Source organism: Rhinolophus sinicus, chromosome 2 (genome assembly GCF_057876585.1).
Source record: "Rhinolophus sinicus isolate RSI-liver-muscle chromosome 2, RSI-T2T, whole genome shotgun sequence".
Classification (NCBI taxonomy): Eukaryota; Metazoa; Chordata; class Mammalia; order Chiroptera; family Rhinolophidae; genus Rhinolophus; species Rhinolophus sinicus.
This window is the reverse complement of record NC_142502.1, coordinates 116687412-116705775: the sequence shown is the minus strand read 5'-3', so window position 1 is coordinate 116705775 and position 18364 is coordinate 116687412. Positions and strand designations below refer to the sequence as shown.

The window sequence follows — 18364 nt, the reverse complement described above, 5'->3', positions numbered from 1 at the left end:
CTCATTTTCATGTCAAGTGCTTCTTCTACACGAAGCCACCATAACTCACATGACAAATTAGCCAAAACAAAAATTTAGGAAAAAGACAAGATTTGTAAAAAAATTATCAGCAATCCCAAGGTCAAAACAGAAATCATAGGGCCGGCCTGGTGGCTCAGGCGATTAGAGCTCCATGCTCCTAACTCCGAAGGCTGCTGGTTCGATTCCCACATGGGCCAGTGGGCTCTCAACCACAAGGTTGCCAGTTCAATTCCTCGACTCCTGCAAGGGATGGTGGGCTGCACCCCTTGCAACTAGCAAGGGCAACTGGACCTGGAGCTGAGCTGCACCCTCCACAACTAAGACTGAAAGGATAACAACTTGAAGCTGAATGGCACCCTCCACAATCAGGATTGAAAGGACAACAACTTGACTTGGAAAAAAGTCCTGGCAGTACATACTCTTCCCCAGTGAAGTCCTATTCCCCTTCCCCAATAAAATCTTTAAAAAAAAAAACAAAAACAGAAATCATAAATTATACTTGAACCCGGAGGCATGGATTTAAAGGAAACAATGTTCATAAAAGCTACTGCAGATGTTTGTGTTCAGTTGATTTTCATAAACAAAATGTACTAACACAAACTATATTCTCCTGAATGAATACATTGAATCTCTGTAATCTGTGTAGCTTTGGGGAGGTTAGAACAGTAAGTAGTCTTCCCCACAAGGCACCTTCCACTGCTGCGAACCCTCAAATGATACCATTATGGGGTGGAGGTGTAAGAAAATGAAATAGGCCTTACCTCTGACCCTTTCTGTACCCAAGAGAAAGGTCAACCACTCTTCTTACTATAGAGAAAGATTCTCTGGAACCTTCCAGCAACATTGGAGAAAAAGGGGCCCTCCTGACCTCCTCCCCAAGCCAACTTCTGAGCCAACCCCACTTGGCCCAGACCTCCATTTACAAGCATACCTGGAGCAGCGTCACAGCACATGGGCAGGTTGTAAGCGCCACCAAAGCATGCTCAAGACAGCAGGCTCACCCTGAATCTACAGAGGGACGCTCCGTTAGCTCCCTGGGCTGAGCCCACAGCCGGAGCTTATCACAGCTCAGCACTTCCTCCAGCTGGAGAAAGCCCTCAGGCCACTGCCCTCCCACTTCCACCGGGGATTCGCCTAAGATCTAAAGGGCCATTTCCAAGCATTGGGCACCAGGCATTCGTGGAAACCATGAGGTTTGCTGGTGGTTTTTATGTGCCCAAACCTGGACAGAGCACACAGACACTCGCTCTCTCTCACACTCACTTGTGTGACAAAACCATGTTCAGACAAGCCTGGCATTTGAGGAATCGCTATTTTGGCCGAGGCTGATTCTTAATGGCAGGGTTCCCAGCTGTAACTTCACTATTTCCCCCTCTAGGGAAGAGGTTACCCAGAAAGCAAAGAATGACCCTAGGCTTACACAAAGTGAGCCACTTGAAGGACATATCCAGGAGGGGTTAAAAGCCTGGAGAGTGGCCAGGGCAGAGAGGCTTTCTGCAGTGAGGGATTAGATGCTACTCGCAGGGAAGAGGCGTGAACAGCAAGGAGGCGGGTGGGAGTCAGATTCTGGACACACCTACACCATCAGGAGGAAAGTCAGAGGGTTCAGATGGAATACAGAACAGCGGGTCTCAACCTAGAAATGCATCAGAACCACCTGGGCACTTGTGTAACAGAAAGATTTGCAAAGCCACCCTTCCCAGGAGACTGGGTCAGCAGGTCCAAAGCAGACCTCAGACATCGGCATTCTGAATGAGTAGCCCGGGACCACATTCTAGAAACACTACACTCTGCTGCAGAGGCTCCTGGCTTCCCTCCCCTGGAACAGTACTAAGAACAGCGCTGCAGTGCCTTCTCTGACCACTGAAAACCGCCCTCTTGTATGGAGAACACATAAACCTCCCATGTAGAATTCCAAATACAGCAGTCCCCTCTTATCTGCGATGTTTGCCTTCCACGGTTTCAGTTATCTGCAGCCAGCAGTGGTGCAAAAATGTTAAATGGAAAAATTCCAGAAGTAAGCAATTCATAAGTTTTAAATCGTGCGCCGTCCTGAGTAGCGTGATGAAATCTCGAGCTGTCCTGCTCCCTCTGGCCTGAACGTGAATCAGCCCTTTGTCCAGCGTCTCCACGCTGTATATGCTCCCCACCCGCTAGTCCCTTAGTACCTGTCAGGGTTATTAGATCCACTGTCACGTATCACAGGACTGCGTTCTAGTAACCCTCATTTTACTTAATAATGGCCCCAAAGCACAAGAATAGTGCTGCTAGCCATCTGGATATGCCAAAGGGAAGACGTCAAGTGCTTCCTGGAAGTGAAAAGATGAGTACAGTACAATGAGATATTTTGAGAGAGACATCACATTCACATAACTTTTATTCCAGTATATTGTTATAATTGTTCTACTTTATTAGTAGTTATTGTTGTTATCTTTTACTGTACAGTGGAGAGGCCTCGAAACACTGCCTCAGCCAGGTGGTCAAGGTCATCAAAAGTGACAATTCACGTTGACAGCATGTACTCTTGATGCCATGCAAGGAAATGGCTCTTCACCTCTGTGGTCTTCTCCCCAAAGCCCATAACCGCAGTCTAATCATGAGAAAAACATCAGGAAATTCCCAACTGAGGGACATTCTACACGACCCCTGAATGACCTTCACAGAGGAGTGCCAGTCAACGTCATCGACACAAGGAAAGTCTGAGAAATGGCCTGAGCCAAAAGGAGCCTACAAGGACATAACGACTAAACGTATCCTGGATGGGATCCCAGGACAGAAAACAGACATAAGGCAAAAATTAAGAAAATTCATATAAAGTGTGGATTTAGTTAACAATTCTATACCAATACTGGTTCATGAGTTGTGACCAATGTACTATTATAAGATACTAATAACAGCGGAAACTGGATGCTGGGTGTATAGGAACTCTTGGTACTAACTTTGGGATTTTCCTATAAATCTAAAGCTATTCTAAAATTAAGTTTATTTAAAATATAAATGTACTACATATACATAAATACACACGAGTATATGCAAAGCACACATGGATGACTTTCAACATTTACAAACTGTACTTGGACAAGTTAGTAAAAACTGTACTCAACAGAATGCGATAAAAATATTGATTGAGTCGCTTATTAACACAATAAAATAAGGTTATCACATGGTTGAAACAGTATTGTTTTTGTTGTTCTTCAAACAGAGAACACATTATTTGTACTTGAAAAATTTAGCACGTGCGTTTATAAACAATAAAGAAATCTTGCTCCTTTGAATAAGACCCAACTTAAACTTATTTAACCCACATTAAATTCTCTCCTATTGAGGTTCCTGAGAGCCAAGAATCAATGAATTCCAATCAATCTTCAAACTTGTATCACAAAACTCGTATCTGAAATTAAATTTTCATTATTCTCAAATTAAATTCATGTGAACACTAAGCATTAATTACAGTGTATCACAATTAATTACAGTATATCACAAAAACTATTTCACACTAATTCATGTCATCAGAAGTTAAAGGACAATTGTAAACTGGTTCAGGATAAACTATTGGGCAAATCTCTAATGATGAGTCTAATTGTTTTGAATAGTAGCATTAGGTTATTTCCACATGCTAAATCGCTACAACAGAAACACCGAAACTGGGCCACCTTTGGAAAATAATTTTGTGCCAACTTGTTGTCAGATGGCACAATAATTTGGGTCCTACATTAAGCAGAAGTCAGCAAGGTGAAACACTGCATTTAAAAAAGAACATCTATAATGAAGTAAGAAATACTTTAAGTTTCAAAGGAAACAAACTAAAGGAAACACTTCAAACCAGACTATCAGTGAGATAAAAAATAAACCTGCAAAATGTCTGCACAAAATTGATTTACAGTATTCATTACTAAGCCAGGCAAAGTAGTAATTTGACTAAATAAACCTTCTCTAGATGGAAATGTAATGACTAAACACTTTCATGCCATTATCAATTTTCTGAAAAGGGGAAAAAGGAAGGAGCAGTGTGCTGCCTAACATCAGAATTCCATTAATAGCACCAACAAGTAGTTGTACCGATTTTAACGATCTAAAGGTCTTCGGCAAGTAAATAACATGTGAGTAGAGTTTACATAATTACCTGAAAATTGTGGACCAGTTGACCCCTAAGCCAAATGCTCATCGTAAGCCAACTGACAGCATGACCCTCACCCAGCCCCTGGAAGAACAGTGACAATCCTGAAGAGAGAACAGGGTGCTGGCCTCAGCTGTGGTGGTGACAGCGGTTGACATCAACTGGCAAATGGCACAGTCTCTGCTCAGCTGACATTTGACTGTCTTCGGGCTGCCTGGACACTGAAGAGTTTCTAAAGGTCTTGAATTATTATCCTTCCCTGGACTATCTAAAATGAATTCTACCCTTGTGTGTCCCACAGGACCCCACACAGAGGTAGTGACACTTGTTAGTTGAGATTAGAGATGACTGTGAACCTGTAAAATATGGCTCCACATTGGTTTATAAGCTCCCCCAGGGCAGGTCCTTGTCTGGTCCACCTTCCTACTTTCACAACACAAGGCACGGTGCTTCTTCACAGAGCTGGCACTCAAAAGTATTAATTGTGTGACAATTTAGTTATAGCAAAACTGGGACAGCAGTCCTATGTAAAAGTCAGAGCAGGAGGAATAATGCAGCTTTTTCTACACCCCCACACACACGCTCTTTCAGTCCTCTAACTAGTTTCACAGAACAAGTCACAGCAACATAAATGTACCATATTCAGTCAGTTCATTCCACTCTGCTTTGAAGAAACTTCGCTAATAAAGAACTGCACAGTTCAAGTTTTTAAACAAGGAATGGCAGAGCAATAAGAGGTCTTTAAAAACTTTAGAGCTATGTCTTTGTTTCATAGAAAACAAAACCAAGGTCAAGAGAGGTTACAAATTAGCTGTGCAACGTGAGTCAAAAATTGGTAGCAAGTGAAAAGGAGAAACTGTATCTCTACTCCTCATGTAGTGCAAGATGTTTGAAGTTCAAATTTAAACGAGTCATTAGTTATTAATGAAGTTCAGAATACACCTGTTTTAATCCATCTCCTATTATAATTAAAAGAAATTACTGCATAAAGGCAAATGTTTTATTTCGAGGGAGGAGATTAAAATAACATACACCCAAGGCCCTACTAAAGAGTTCTGGGTCAGCAGCTCTAGGTCTGGGCATCTCACACACATCCCAGCCCTGATGTGCTGCTGAGATCAGGGGCCTGCGGCCACGTCGGCCACGCACCAACAAGACCCCAGTGGGTCCATCACTGTGTCCCGTTACCCACAGGGTCCTCATCTACACAGTAGTTGAGCAACGCTTGCCTCCCCCCACCAGTGCTATAGGAATCAAATGATACAATGTAGGCACAATGACATGTATACATTGTTTTACAGCACAGAACTTCAGAATTGTCAAGTCTGTCCAAAGAGCTACTATTCATTTTTTCAGAGGTCTTTCTCAATCCACATGAGGATGGGAGGAGTAAGGAAAAGAGTGATTGATTATACTTTTATCTATCTCCCCCAACAGAAGTTCAGAGATGTACAAAGTGCTGATTTTGTGTTTATCCTAGTAACAGGACAGGAAGAGAGGAGATGAGAAGCAACCAAGTAAAAAGGAAGAGCGATGCAACAGGAAGTGATTTACACACAAGAGGTCTAGGTAACACCGAGGAAACTTCTCATTGACAGCCCTTAGTTGCTAGGCTTCTCTGACTTTTAGCAAGAAAGAGCCTGCTTATAAAGAAAAAAGAAGTGTGGACACCACATTCATGGCCGCTAACAGGCAGCTCTGCCGCTAACCTACACGCTGGGAGTCAGGAACTAACAGCCAAATTATAATTTTCTTCCTTTTCCCTGGGTAAGGTCTAACTTGTGGTATTTTCGTTCTCTCTGCTCTGAAGAGTTTATTTTTTAGAATTATACAAAGAAGGAAACAACAACATTTGAAAGCTAACAGATGTGATCAGCTCCAAGGTAATCAGGCTGAACCCAGACGCTAATGAACTTCAGCGATAACAAAAAATGTTTTTCTATAGACAATCGCCAATTGTAAGGATTCTGAACTAAGTAAACAGATGTCTTTGATTAGACCAAACTCTGAAACTCAATTACTTATTAAAAGCAACTGATAGGGACCCCCCCCCATTATTTCCTTGTAAGTGAATATTCTAACAGAAATGAGTTTTTATCACACTTCAGCTAGCTATCAAAATGTTTCCTACCAATCAACTTTCATATTTATATCATCCAGATATGAAGTAGAAAATAGAAAAGCAATGTATGCCATACTTCATCACTAAGAATATTACAGATAAACCATGGTTCAGTCAGTTATATTCAAGTGTCTTCTTCACACATTTAACTGCAGAGATACATGGTGTTTAGTGCTCTTAAATAGGTATTATTTTCCATGCTTTTAAAAATGGAAGAAAAATATGACCCCCAGAAGGGCAACGGTGTGAAAGAACACGTGCCATTAAGTTCAATGTTTAAGCAGAGTAGAGTAGCATTCACTTACATCGAGGTTGCGGAAATACTGACATTCTGGGCCAGGTGATGCTGTAGTGGGGCTGTCCTGTGCACTGTGGGATGCCTAGCAGCACCCTGTACCCACCAGGTACAGGAGCACTCCCCAGTCAGGACAGTTAGAAAATGTCTCCACGCATTGCCAAACGTCCATAGGGGCAAAACTGCCCCCAGTTGAGAACCACTGATCTATATACAGGAGTGCAGAGTCAAGTCTTAATTACAGATTTTTAAAATGTTAACATTTAAAAAGCATTTCTGTATTTGCAAAAGTGAAGTAATTTTATTTCTCAGTCCAAATCTAACAGCTAATACGATCCAAAAATGAATGGGCATTTGCAAGTATTCATGTAACGTATGTTGAAAACATATTTTCTTCCTTCGATATGTAACCCTCACCGACATAAGACACTGAGGAAAAGAGAACCCATTTTTCTTCTTTAGAAGGTGGACTCAGCTTCCCGGGACCAGGTAAAGCTGATACGTTAGGTGCATGGCACATTCAAGTTTAAGCAGCAACATTATTAAACACTTGAGCATAAATCTATGATGGATCAACTGAACTACAGCTCATTGGGCACTCTGCAAAATGAAAATGCCAACCACAGACTGTCTGTCATCTCCTCTCCCCCTTTTGTGGAGGATAATGGCAGAGTTTCTTTATAGTCGTCATTGGGTCCTATCTACTGAACCATATAAAACAGACCTACTAAGGTAGCTATGAGAAGGAAACTAAGCAAGGCAGATGGAGGAGAACTTCTAAATACAAGCTAGGTAGGTCCAAAGAGGGTCTTAACTGAAACATGTAAAGGAAAACCGTGTGAGCACAGGTAATGAAGACAGGTGGAAAACAGACGACTTTAAGAAAAATGGTCAGGTTGGGGAAATACATTAAATGAGTCACATACAAATGTGAAACAAAAAAGAACCCCCCCAGTCCCCCCCCAAAAAAAAATCTGTTTTTATATCTGTCTTGCCAGATTGTGCTCCTAAATACGTTTATTTTTAAAAGTTTGATGAAAATTCACTATTCACCTGTATCAAATTTCCTGAAACTGTCTTTAAAATAACTCCCTGACTCCCCTGTTATTTCTTGCTCTCTTAAAAATATTCCAGCAGCTCACAGATTTTATGTCAGTGTTCCCAAGCTGGCTTCCATCACTCAGAGCAATAAGAAAGAGAGCTCTTTATCACCAATCCAGACCTCCCCACCCCCTCCCCACCCCACCCAACAAACAGATTTGAAAACAGGCATACAAGCTTTTAAAGTTATTGTCCTTAAAATGAACGCAGGAGGTGAGAGGGAAAGAGAAAGAGACAGCTTCTCTGTATGTAGCCAGCCGCATAAGTGACATAATTCAAATATTTGTTGACTTGCAGACATCCTAAACACTCAGCCAAAATTCGTAAGCTATTAAACCGAGGCACATCCTTTCAGGAAAATCAATGTGGACAGTGATGGGCTTGTCCTACGAGATGCCCACTGGTGCCTTTGTAGGCAATTCATTATGAGCTTGCCTTCCTAACGTTTCTCAGCAGCTGGCTGCCCCACCATTGCTGGGAGAATTATTACGCTGCTTAAGGAACTAAGTCTTTGCTATTACTCCTCCTGGAACATGCTACACATCGAGTTGGCCATGTGAGAAGCAGCCCAACTGCAAGTCTAAGCCTGTGAATTGAAACAAGCTGCCCAAGTGGTAGCCCATCTGAAAACCACTCTGTCCCCAAAACACACAGCAGCTTCCCCCAACAGAGGCACAGACTCTTGGCGTGTCTCAGTTCCACATGTTATGGGGAAGGATGCCCAACGCTGTGATTGCCACAAGGGTCTTCCAAACACAAAAGAGCAGGTTCAGGATGGTGTGGTACCACAAAACTCACTGGGCACAGCTGCCACTGCCAAAGGTCCCATCGGAACCTTGTAATGGAAGTCTCCCGACACCCAGATTGAAACTTGACCCGGCCTCTCTCATAAGGAGACTTTCCAAGTCATTTGGGGATGCTTCAAGACCTGCACAGATGTCGTAAGAGCACAAAGGAAAAGGATTTGATGTGTTGTTTTCTGCAAGCACCTACCTACCTACCCACCTTCACTTTACTAACAGTAACTCATTAAGAAAAAGCAGCAGCAGATACAAATGGCCTCCCAAAGGGTCTCTAACAATACAAGGTCTTGGGAGGGAAGGGGGAGTGGAAGAGTGAGAAAAATACTCCTGCTTCCTAGGTCCTCAGCGCGGTAGAGACAGGGTGGGCACTTACTGCATGGCTCTTTATGAAGAGTCACAATCACACAGACCTACTATGCGCTGGTACCTGCACTGTTACCTGCACGGCGGGCTTGCAGGCTATCCTCAGAGTAAATGCTGTTACTACAAAACAGAAAACCTCTTCACTCCCCCAGTCATCCTGCAAATCCCTTAGCAGCGATTCTCAGTGGATGGTGCCCACTCCAACTTGGATTACCAGGAACTCAACAGAAAAACAAATTCTCAGGCCTCACTCCAAACCTCTGCACCACACACTCTGTGGTGTGCCCAGCCACTGGAGATTTACGGAGCCCTCAGGGGCTGCTGAGGTCCACCTCAGAGCTGGACAGTTTGCCTGTTTGAGGACCACTGGCCTGCGTAGACAGTAAGCAGGGGCTGGGGGAGAGGAGCAGCAAGGCCAACGGTCCTCAGCGATGCTCCTCTGTGACCCTCAATCCCCACCCCTCCTGGACCACTCGAGCGAGCAGCGCTCAATTATTCATTATGTCCTTCCAAAGTTCTGGGCTTCCTCCTCAACTCGGCTGATAAGTGGGTCCCAGAATGAAAGATATCCAAGCTCCTGATCAATGATTTTTCCATCAACGCTTCTCAAATCTTGCACCACAGTGAAAGTTTACAGTTCTGTTTATGTGTTTTCAGATACATCTTAATGAAGAGATGCTGACCTAGCTTAGTGATAAGAAGAGAGACTCAGGAGTCAGATGGTCTAAGTCTGAATTCTAGATATGCCATGTAACCTTACTAGCTATGTAACCTTACAAGGTAAGCTGCTATGTCTCTTCGGCAGCCTTATCTATAAAGATAAAAACAGAAAAAGTAAACACACTCAATTTTCAAGAGGATTCAATGAGTTATTACTTTGTGTCAATGCTTAGAACAGTAATTACAATGGGTGATGTGTTGTGTGTTAAGGGAGAAGCTAATGGTCACTAAGAAAATATGATTTTAGCTTTTGTGCTTATAAATTATGTACTTAACATATATCAGAAAAATGTTGAATACCAATACCCAAAAAAGTTGTTTAATTGAAAGCAATTTAACCGCTAGAATTTAAAACACATTTTTAAATATTTGTAAAATGTACAAGGTGTTTTCATTACTCTGAACTTGTTTCAGTGCACAAAACATTACATTATTCTTTACAACTACACAGATTATATCTTTCCTATTAAAGAATAATAATAATTACCGTTATTATTATTCTAAGTAGTTTCCACTATGTCTTTTTAGCTATCTCAACTTTGGAAAATACAGAATAAATGAAGCTTAAATCGTGAAAAAAATGTATAGACCTGCAATCTCCAGGGCGGCAGCCATGAGCGTCATGTGGCTACAGAACCGTCCAAATGTAAGGGAATGTGGTACGCTGTGAAAGCAGACTACACAGCAGACATCACACTTCACACAGCTAAAACAATGGGAATCATCTCATTAATAATGCTTTATATGGATTATATGTAGAAATAAAAATATTTTAGATCTACTGGGTAAAATAAAATATATTCCGAAAATTCATTTTACTTGTTTCCTTTCACATTTTCAGTGTGGCTACTAGCACAATTAAAATGACATGCGTGGCTCGCATTTGTGGCTTCCATTATATTTCAATGGGATAGCACTGTTCTTGACAAACAAGCACCTGAAAGGGCATCTGCAAGGAGACACTCTACATTAAAACAGACACACAGCGTTTTCTGCACTCAGCCTCTCTCCTCCCATACGGTCACCCACAGTTCCCAGGCGTAAAGCTGCCGCTCTGTGGTGATGCCATTATCACAAGGGGTGACACCAAATTGGCCCCAATGTACACATGTCTTTCAAAATAAACTTACTATAAACTTTGGTATTGTGTTATCCCAGTTCGCGAAGTGTCATTCAGTGTGTACCCACGGGTGACTGAGTAGCTCAGAGTATGGGGGGGTGCATATTTTTAGAGGCTAAGGACTTGGAACATTGATCTGTAGGCAATGGACAGCCACCAACGGTGACTATCGCCAGACTTGGATATTAGGGCGTAGTGAGCAGGACAGATTGGCAAGAGTGGTTAGAAAGGTATTCTGACAGTCCAAGTGAAAGCAGAAATTAAAAGTATAGCAGGACTCAGATGTAAGAGATCTTTTGGAGGTAGAATCGATACGATTTAAGGTTTGGGAAGTGAGGGAGAATTCAAGGATGACCAAGTGTGTGGATGTTGGGACATTAACTGAGCAGACAGGCAGGTCGGGAGATGGTGCGCACAGCTGTGACATTCAGACTTTGAGGTGGAAGTGATCAGTAAAAAGCTGCATAGTTCGTATGAATGACTGAGTGACTGAAGGAATGAATCATGAATGAACATCCAGACTTAGAGCTGGAGAGCTGCCAGTCACAGAGACGTTCCCCTGCCTTATGCAATCATCTTGAACAACTCAAACTGGCCTAGGTCAGATGCAAACATGCACACCCCCTGAAGGGACACTCGTCCCCGTGGCGAGGACTGCAGTCACTGCAGCAGCGGGCCCAGAGCGGGCGGCCCCCCTGGGCTGCCCCCGGCCTCACCCTCTCACTTTCCTCTCGGCATCCAGGGCCTGGGTACGCTTTTGTTTCCATACAAAATCCAACACTTTCCACATATCTGATATTTTGTCATGATCTGATCCAAAATAAATGCCTGCAGTTGAACTGCATAAGTTGAGGGGCAGCACCCAGAAATGGAACCGGGTCAACGTTGGTTTTCCTCCTTCATCATTCTACGTAAAACCCGACCGGCACCTGGGAGGCCAGCGCCAAGGCTTCATGCCTATTTCTATTCTCTTACTGTGAGCTGCCATTCCCTCCCACTTCTGACTGCTCTGTAAACATCCCTGGCACGTGTCCACAAATACGCAGATTCCAGATCTGGGTGAAGGAAGCATCAGGAAGGACTTCCTAAAATAATCAGCCTTGCTTTTGAACACAGAATTACACACTTATGAACTGAACTGTGCCCCCAATATTCATATGTTGAAGCCCTAACCCCCAATGCGACTATTTGTAGACAGGGCCTTTAGGAGGTAATTAAGGTTAAATGAGGTCACAGGGGTAGGGCCCTCATCCAACAGGACTGGTGTCCTTCTGAGAAGAGGAAGCGACGCCAGAGCAGAAAGGGCCTATGAGGACACAGTGAGAAGATAGCCGTCTCTAAGCCAGGAAGACACTCACCAAGAACCAAACTCGGACAGCACCCTAATCTTGGACTTCCCAGCCTTCAGAACTGGGAGAAATCAATTTGTTTCATACCCAGCCTGTGGTGACCCGATTCGGCAGCCGGAACACATTAGTAATACACACACTAAGTAGGAGTCAGCACTCTACAACTTGCGGGCTCCTAATAATGATGCAAGGACAAAAGTTACTGAAACAGCTCTGCCATGAAGAGTCAACTGCCATGTAGAATCGGCTGCCACCTACATATGCTCACATCTGCAACACGGCAAAGGCACTGCGCAAGGTCTGCGGGGGGGCCCCCCCATGAGGTCTATGGCACTCCATTCCACCAGCACGTGCTCAGAGACCAGGAGCCTCAGAAACACAACACATCCAGCACTACCTTGGTGTTCCTTATCTGCAGCCTGCTTAGCAGGGGCACAGGGTGCCAAACGCAATGACTTACACTCAAGTTCCAACTTTTGTCATCCCTGCCATTGTCTCTGAGTTGATCTCCTCACACAGAAAGGCTGGAGCCCATTTTGCCATGTTATTTCAAACATTAAATATAATAGCATACACAAAAAGTAATTTGTAACTATAAATTACCATAATAGCAATAGTAACTTGAATGTTTATCTGATTATGGCATTTTAATTCTTCATTAACCATTGACCAGAAAAACCATCCCACTCAAAAAAGCTGGCTCAAAAGCAGAAGTTGCAATATTTAAATTCTGAGTGCACTTGAAGCTTCTTCTCTTAAAAATATTAAAAATACAAATGGTAGAAAGAAGAAAGGTGGCACTAAATAACTAACGTACCAGGCCAGAATAACAAATGCTTTGCCCAGAGTTAGTTTTCAGTTCAGGGTGACATGGACAGACACACAATTTACTGAAAAGCAAAATATTCAGCAAACCCACCAGGTGGTTATGCAGTTGAGTTGTTTTGCTTTGCTTTTTGGTTTGTTTGTTTCTTTCTTTCTTTTTAAGTCACTCAACATGCTCAGAACTTAATATTCATGCATTCGATCAGTATTTGTTGGGTATCCATGTGTACAAGGTATGAACACAAAGAAACCGTAGGGTAGATTGTGATAAACGCCTGTGGGTGTGTGTGTGTTGGGGGTAGGGCTATAACTTGCTAACCTGCATAAATATACATACTTTGGGATCTGTTCAAAGAGAAATGCAGAAAAAGAAAACATCTAATTTTTTTAAATTGTGTTACCAAAGTGGCCTAAAGAAATAGAAAAACTATTTTTACTTTAACTGCATACTTGTGATAACCCATTAAAAGGATGTGTTGACCTCCTTCTAAGTCGCCTTAATTCGAGCATTTAACAACACACGCATGGTATCATTTTTAGCTTAGGCCCTTTGAAAACATGCCATGAAGGGTTTCCATCACTCATTTTAGGAAAGAGAAACAATTTGGAAACCCCATCTGCAGTCCCTCCAGATGGGAAAACTAATTTCCCAAGCCTCTGGGGTCAGTTGTGGGGAGTTTCCAGTTAATTTATGGAAAAAAAAAAAGTTAGCTTACTAGTTTTCCCAAACATTGTCCACTGCCCTCCCCTGCAGTTCCAGCAAGCAGCTATCTTCAGCTTTTCAGTCAGTCAGCCTTATTTTTAAAGTCAGAGAATTGTGTCCACAAGCCCTCTCTCCCCAAGGGTACCCTGCAAGCTAGTTGGGGCAGTTAGAAGCGTGTGTCCCAGAAAGCGACACAGCCTCATCTTGCCAGGGCAAATTAAGCTAATGCAAATGATCAAGTAAAGGATTCAGGCCATTTGGGCAATCGGGGAGTCTTTAGGGTACTTTAAAAGGTTATCCAGTTTGTGTACATACAAGGAAGGCTTCTGGTGTATTTAATGTGGATGACAGGGCATTTCTCAAATACTGTGTACATAAGACCTGCTGTTTGCAGGAAAACCTCCATAACCCCCCCAACGCAAATGACAGAGGTTGGAAATGTGGCAGGCTCCAAGAGATCAGAGATAAAGAGGCTTTAAGCATGTTGCACGTAATAAAGCAGAACTCAAAAGCCTGAAAACTGAGCACAGCTACTTGAAATGCACCTTTAACCAGCTCTGCCCATTTAAAAAGGGCCAGTTTCTCCAAAAGTGGGCACAGGGGGTGATGGAGCAGTCAATTCTTCTGATGGCAATTTGCCACACTCAATTTTCTCTTTGTTCCATGATCAGTCCTGGTAAATGTTTATGCCCAAGCTGAGAAGCACAGAGCCCAGGTGAGGCCTCCAGGGGAGGAAGCTGAGTCAAGCTCCTCCAGAAGCTTACCACTGTTTGAAGCTCTCAATTTCAGCCTCAAGAGATGCAGCCAGAACACCACTAAGATCCGGCTGCTTTCTTCAAACAAGACGACATCTAACCGACCTCGAGGAGAGAAATATTAAGGTAGGATTTTCCCTTGTGGTCACTGCTTCACTAGCATGGTTAACACCCATTCTCGGGAAATCCCTGTTTCAAATACTAAAACAGCATCCCCCGCCCCATCTCTGGGCCAAGTCATTTCTACTCTGTATCTCCACTGACTGCCATTCTCCGTATGTTACCACATGTGCTTGAATCCTGTTACTAATTTACCCGTCCACCTAGGAACACTGGGTGAGTTAAGGGAGTGTTCAGAAGCAAAGTTTAGATCTGTTCTGATAAGTTAAAGCAGCCCAGGTCAATTTCAATTTTCAGTTATTTTAAGACTTGAGAAGCACTGCTGCTAATGACATCAGACATCAAATGCCGTGCAATGAAACACACCCTGAATTACTCCCATTCCGACCAAAATCCCTTCTGAGGAGAGGGGAGAAGCCAAGGCTGCGCCTGGACCAGGAAAGGCCTCCCCTACCTGTGCGCCCGGTAAGCCACGCCCACAGGCCTCTCGGGCTTCAGTTTCCTTCTGGGTCAGCTCAAGGAGTGGGCCTAGCGAAGGTTTGGGCTCCTGGGTCCCAGCACTGGGGCCTGCTCACCCCATCGTGCAGACAGACACAAACTTGGCAGATTCAGCCTTAAACCTGTTGGCAAAATAAACAAAGCTAAATAAAGGGGGAAACTGCCAACCTGAACTGTCTGAAGCCACAGGGGCCGACTCCACACACGTTCCCGCTTTGTCCCTGAAACTGTTACAATGCTAGTTAAAGTCAGGTGCCTGATGTTCATTAGCCAATGACCCCTGGCATCTCGCGCAACCTTCCAAGGCGACGTTATTGTCTACAAATTAAAGCGTTTTGCAAGCTAAACCCCTCCACACAACATGCTACCAACGCTCACACAGGAGTTTACCGTCAATGCCTTAAAAGTCACACACGAAATTCTCCCAGAACCACTTGGTGGTTAAATCGCCCTGAATAAACCGAGAGGGCAGAGCGTGGTGAGAAACTTTGTTTCAGGTGGCTGTAAGAGTCCTGTAAATCTGGGACAGGACGCACAGGCTGAGACCCGGCACAAAGCGCCCTTCGCCCAGGCGAGGACCTCCTTTATGCGATGTGACAGCAGCTTTGTGCGGGATCATAAATAGTTCCAATACACACAGTAAGTTCTCCCCGCCGCGCTCCGCCTCCCGCGTCCCGGCGCAGAGGCCAGGCAATCAGCGGCTATTCTTCGCCGGGACTCCCGCCCCGGCCACCCCGGCCACCACACAGTTCCACGCCGGCCCCCGGTTCCGGGCCCGTCGCCGGCCCGCAGGCCGGGCGCTCCTCGCGCGCCGGAGGGTCTCCAGTCCCGGGAACCCACCGCCCAGGCCCCTGACCCGCCCGCGCCCTTGGCGGCGCCCCCACCCCAGCGCCGGCATCCGGAGGATGGGAGCCGGCAGGGGGAAGGTGCGGAGCCCGGCGGAGCCGGCAGTGCGGGACCACCGGGCCAGGCCGCGGCGGGGCCGAGGGCACCGGTGGGGCGCGGAGAGGACCGGTCCCCCGGCCCCTTCCCGGGCGCGCCCTGCCCCGCGAGCCCGCTGCGCTCCAACTCTGCGGAGCCGCCCAAGTTTGCGGCCCCCGCCCCGAGGCCGCCGGCCGCGCTTACCTTGCCGCCAGCCGCCCGCCGAGGCCGGAGGGCAGCGGCGCGGGTCCCGGGGCGGCGGCCGCGCCCGCCCAGGCGCCGCTCTTTGTCTGCGCCGCTCCCTCCTCCCGCCGCTCGGCGGACGCTGCCGGCCCGGCCGGACCCCGCCGGCCCGGGCCCCGCGAGCCTCCCGCCGCCAAGCCTCCCCGCCGCCCGCCGCTCGCTGGGCCGCGCGGCTCCGGCCTGACGATCCCCGCGGCGGCGGCGGCGGCGGCGGCGGCGGCGACGACCCCTCCCCCGGCGCGCGGCGCCCGCCCCTCCGCGCTCCTCCCCCTCCTCCCGCCGCTCCTCCCAGCCGCGCGGTGACACCGCCCAAGGGCCGGCCTGGCCCGCGCACAGGGCGGGAGCCAGACCCACCTGGGGACGCGCGGGCAGCTTCGGGGCCCGCGCGCGGCCGGACTGAGAACGGCACCGGGACAGGACCGCGCTCGGGGACGCATAGCGCGCGGGTCGCGCGGCCGGCTGGCTACCAAGAGACCTATGGGCGCAGCGCGGGGTGGGGGCCGAGGAGAGGAAAGGGTCCCCTCTCCCAAAACGGCTTGCTCAGGGAGTGGGGGCAGAAGTGGGGTGAGGGAACAAGAGAGGAAATAAAGGCAGCAACTTCCAGCCTCCGATGACCAGTGGGTGGTCTTTCCATCCTCTTTTTGTTTGTTTGATTTTCTTATCACGATGCCCCCCTCCCGGAAGCATTCCCACGCCTCTCTACGCAAAGCAGGCCTGTTGTCCATCAGAAAAGTGACTTCCATAAAAATGTCACTTCCTCTCTGTAATTGCCTGTGGGCATTTTTATTTATTTGCCTTGTATCTATTTACTTTCCCAACCAGACACTTTTTCACTCCATCATTTGTGTCGGAAGCACTTCTGAAGAGGAGAGGAAACTCAATTTCTGCTGCCTCCCTTCCAGTGTCTGGCTCAAGCACACCCACCGGGGCAGATTCCTGTAAGGAGCTGAGGGAATGTGGGCCCCAAAAGGTAGTGGGACTGGTCAGGTCACCTGGCCACATGTAGTGGATTACCTATACACAAATGTGGGAGATTCAACCCAAGAGGAAGGGGACAGACACAAGGTTCCCTTTCACAGGCACATGCATCCAGATGTCTGTTCCCCAATCTCCTTCCCATATGGCTTCCCAAAAGGAAACCCTACTATTCAAATGCCTCTGATTTCCTGGCAGAATAGCCAGGATCCATACTAATGAGATTCTTTCTTAGGCTCCTAGCTTATTATTATTAAGGCAATAACAATTTACCTAAGGTGGCATCACAGTATCATTTGACTCCCTCATCCCCTGCCTTGTGCCCAAAAGGAAGTACCAGAAGATGGTAAGTAGAGCCAGTATGACTTTGAAGTCACCATTGAGTGTTTGACTATCTGCTTCTTCAACTGTGGAACCTTGCACAAGTGTTTCTTAACCTATCTAAAATCTACTAAATGAGGAGATAACACTGGCCTTGCTCCCATGTAAGTCCCTGGCACACTCCCTGGCAGCAGGGCGCATTCCACAGGCCACTAGAGAGAAGGAGGTGCATTGTGAGCAGCGATGGGCCCAAGATCAGGGAACAGGGACAACCTCCTTCTCCTTTTCGACCTTGGGAAAGAAGCTGCCTCAGTTCATCCTTTTGTGAAAACCTTTTTCTTACTGATAAAGAAAACAGAAGGATATCAGTGGTCTGACCCAATTTTAAATTAGTTTACTCAAAATAGGTATAATAACATTGACCCAGTTTTTAACTTGTCTCCTTTGTAAACTTTCATTGAATCATGGGTCTTGAACTCCTCTTCCTTTTCTGATTCTTTGTAAAGTCACCACAGACATTCTCTGTCTAAAACCCTATGCCCCTTTCTCAATCTTTATCCTATGAAGTTTTCTGAAGCACAGGGCATTTGTGCTACTTCCTAAAACTCGGTTATCTTTCCATTTATCTACCTTTCTGATCCACCCATCTCTGTCTGTTACAGGACATGTTTTCCTCCCAACCTCTAACAGTAAGTAATACCCCAAAGCAGACTTTGGCCCTTTGTTTTTATTCTGATGTAGGCCTTCTTTTTAAGAGAGTTGATCATTTTTTGTATGCTTCCAGTCTGGATGTCTCCGGCTCCCAGGTCTGTTGCCAGCTCATCTACAGCCCCTCTGCATGGCTCAGCATCTCTTTAAGCTCACCACACTCAGAATGAAACGCGTCTCCTTCCCAAACTAGCTCCTCCTCCCGCGGTCTCCGGCTTGGCCAAGAATCCACCAGGCTTCTCAGCTCCCAGGTGGAACCTCATTTCCATTCTCTTCTTCTGTCC

At 45.9% G+C, this 18364-nt stretch overlaps 1 protein-coding gene across 4 annotated transcripts in view; it reads right to left on the bottom strand.

Moving 5' to 3' along the window:
* The window catches only part of NCK2 (NCK adaptor protein 2), a 139270-nt gene extending 122974 nt beyond the window's left edge, over positions 1–16296 (bottom strand). For 2 of the 4 annotated variants that reach the window (XM_074332486.2, XM_074332487.2), the window contains exon 1: positions 16038–16296. The gene's annotated coding sequence lies outside the window, so the exon portion shown is untranslated. Of the gene's footprint in view, positions 1–14868; positions 15035–16037 lie in introns of all 4 variants that reach the window. The other 2 variants (XM_074332485.2, XM_074332484.2) reach the window with 2 other exon arrangements.
* Between the last annotated feature and the right edge of the window lie 2068 nt (positions 16297–18364).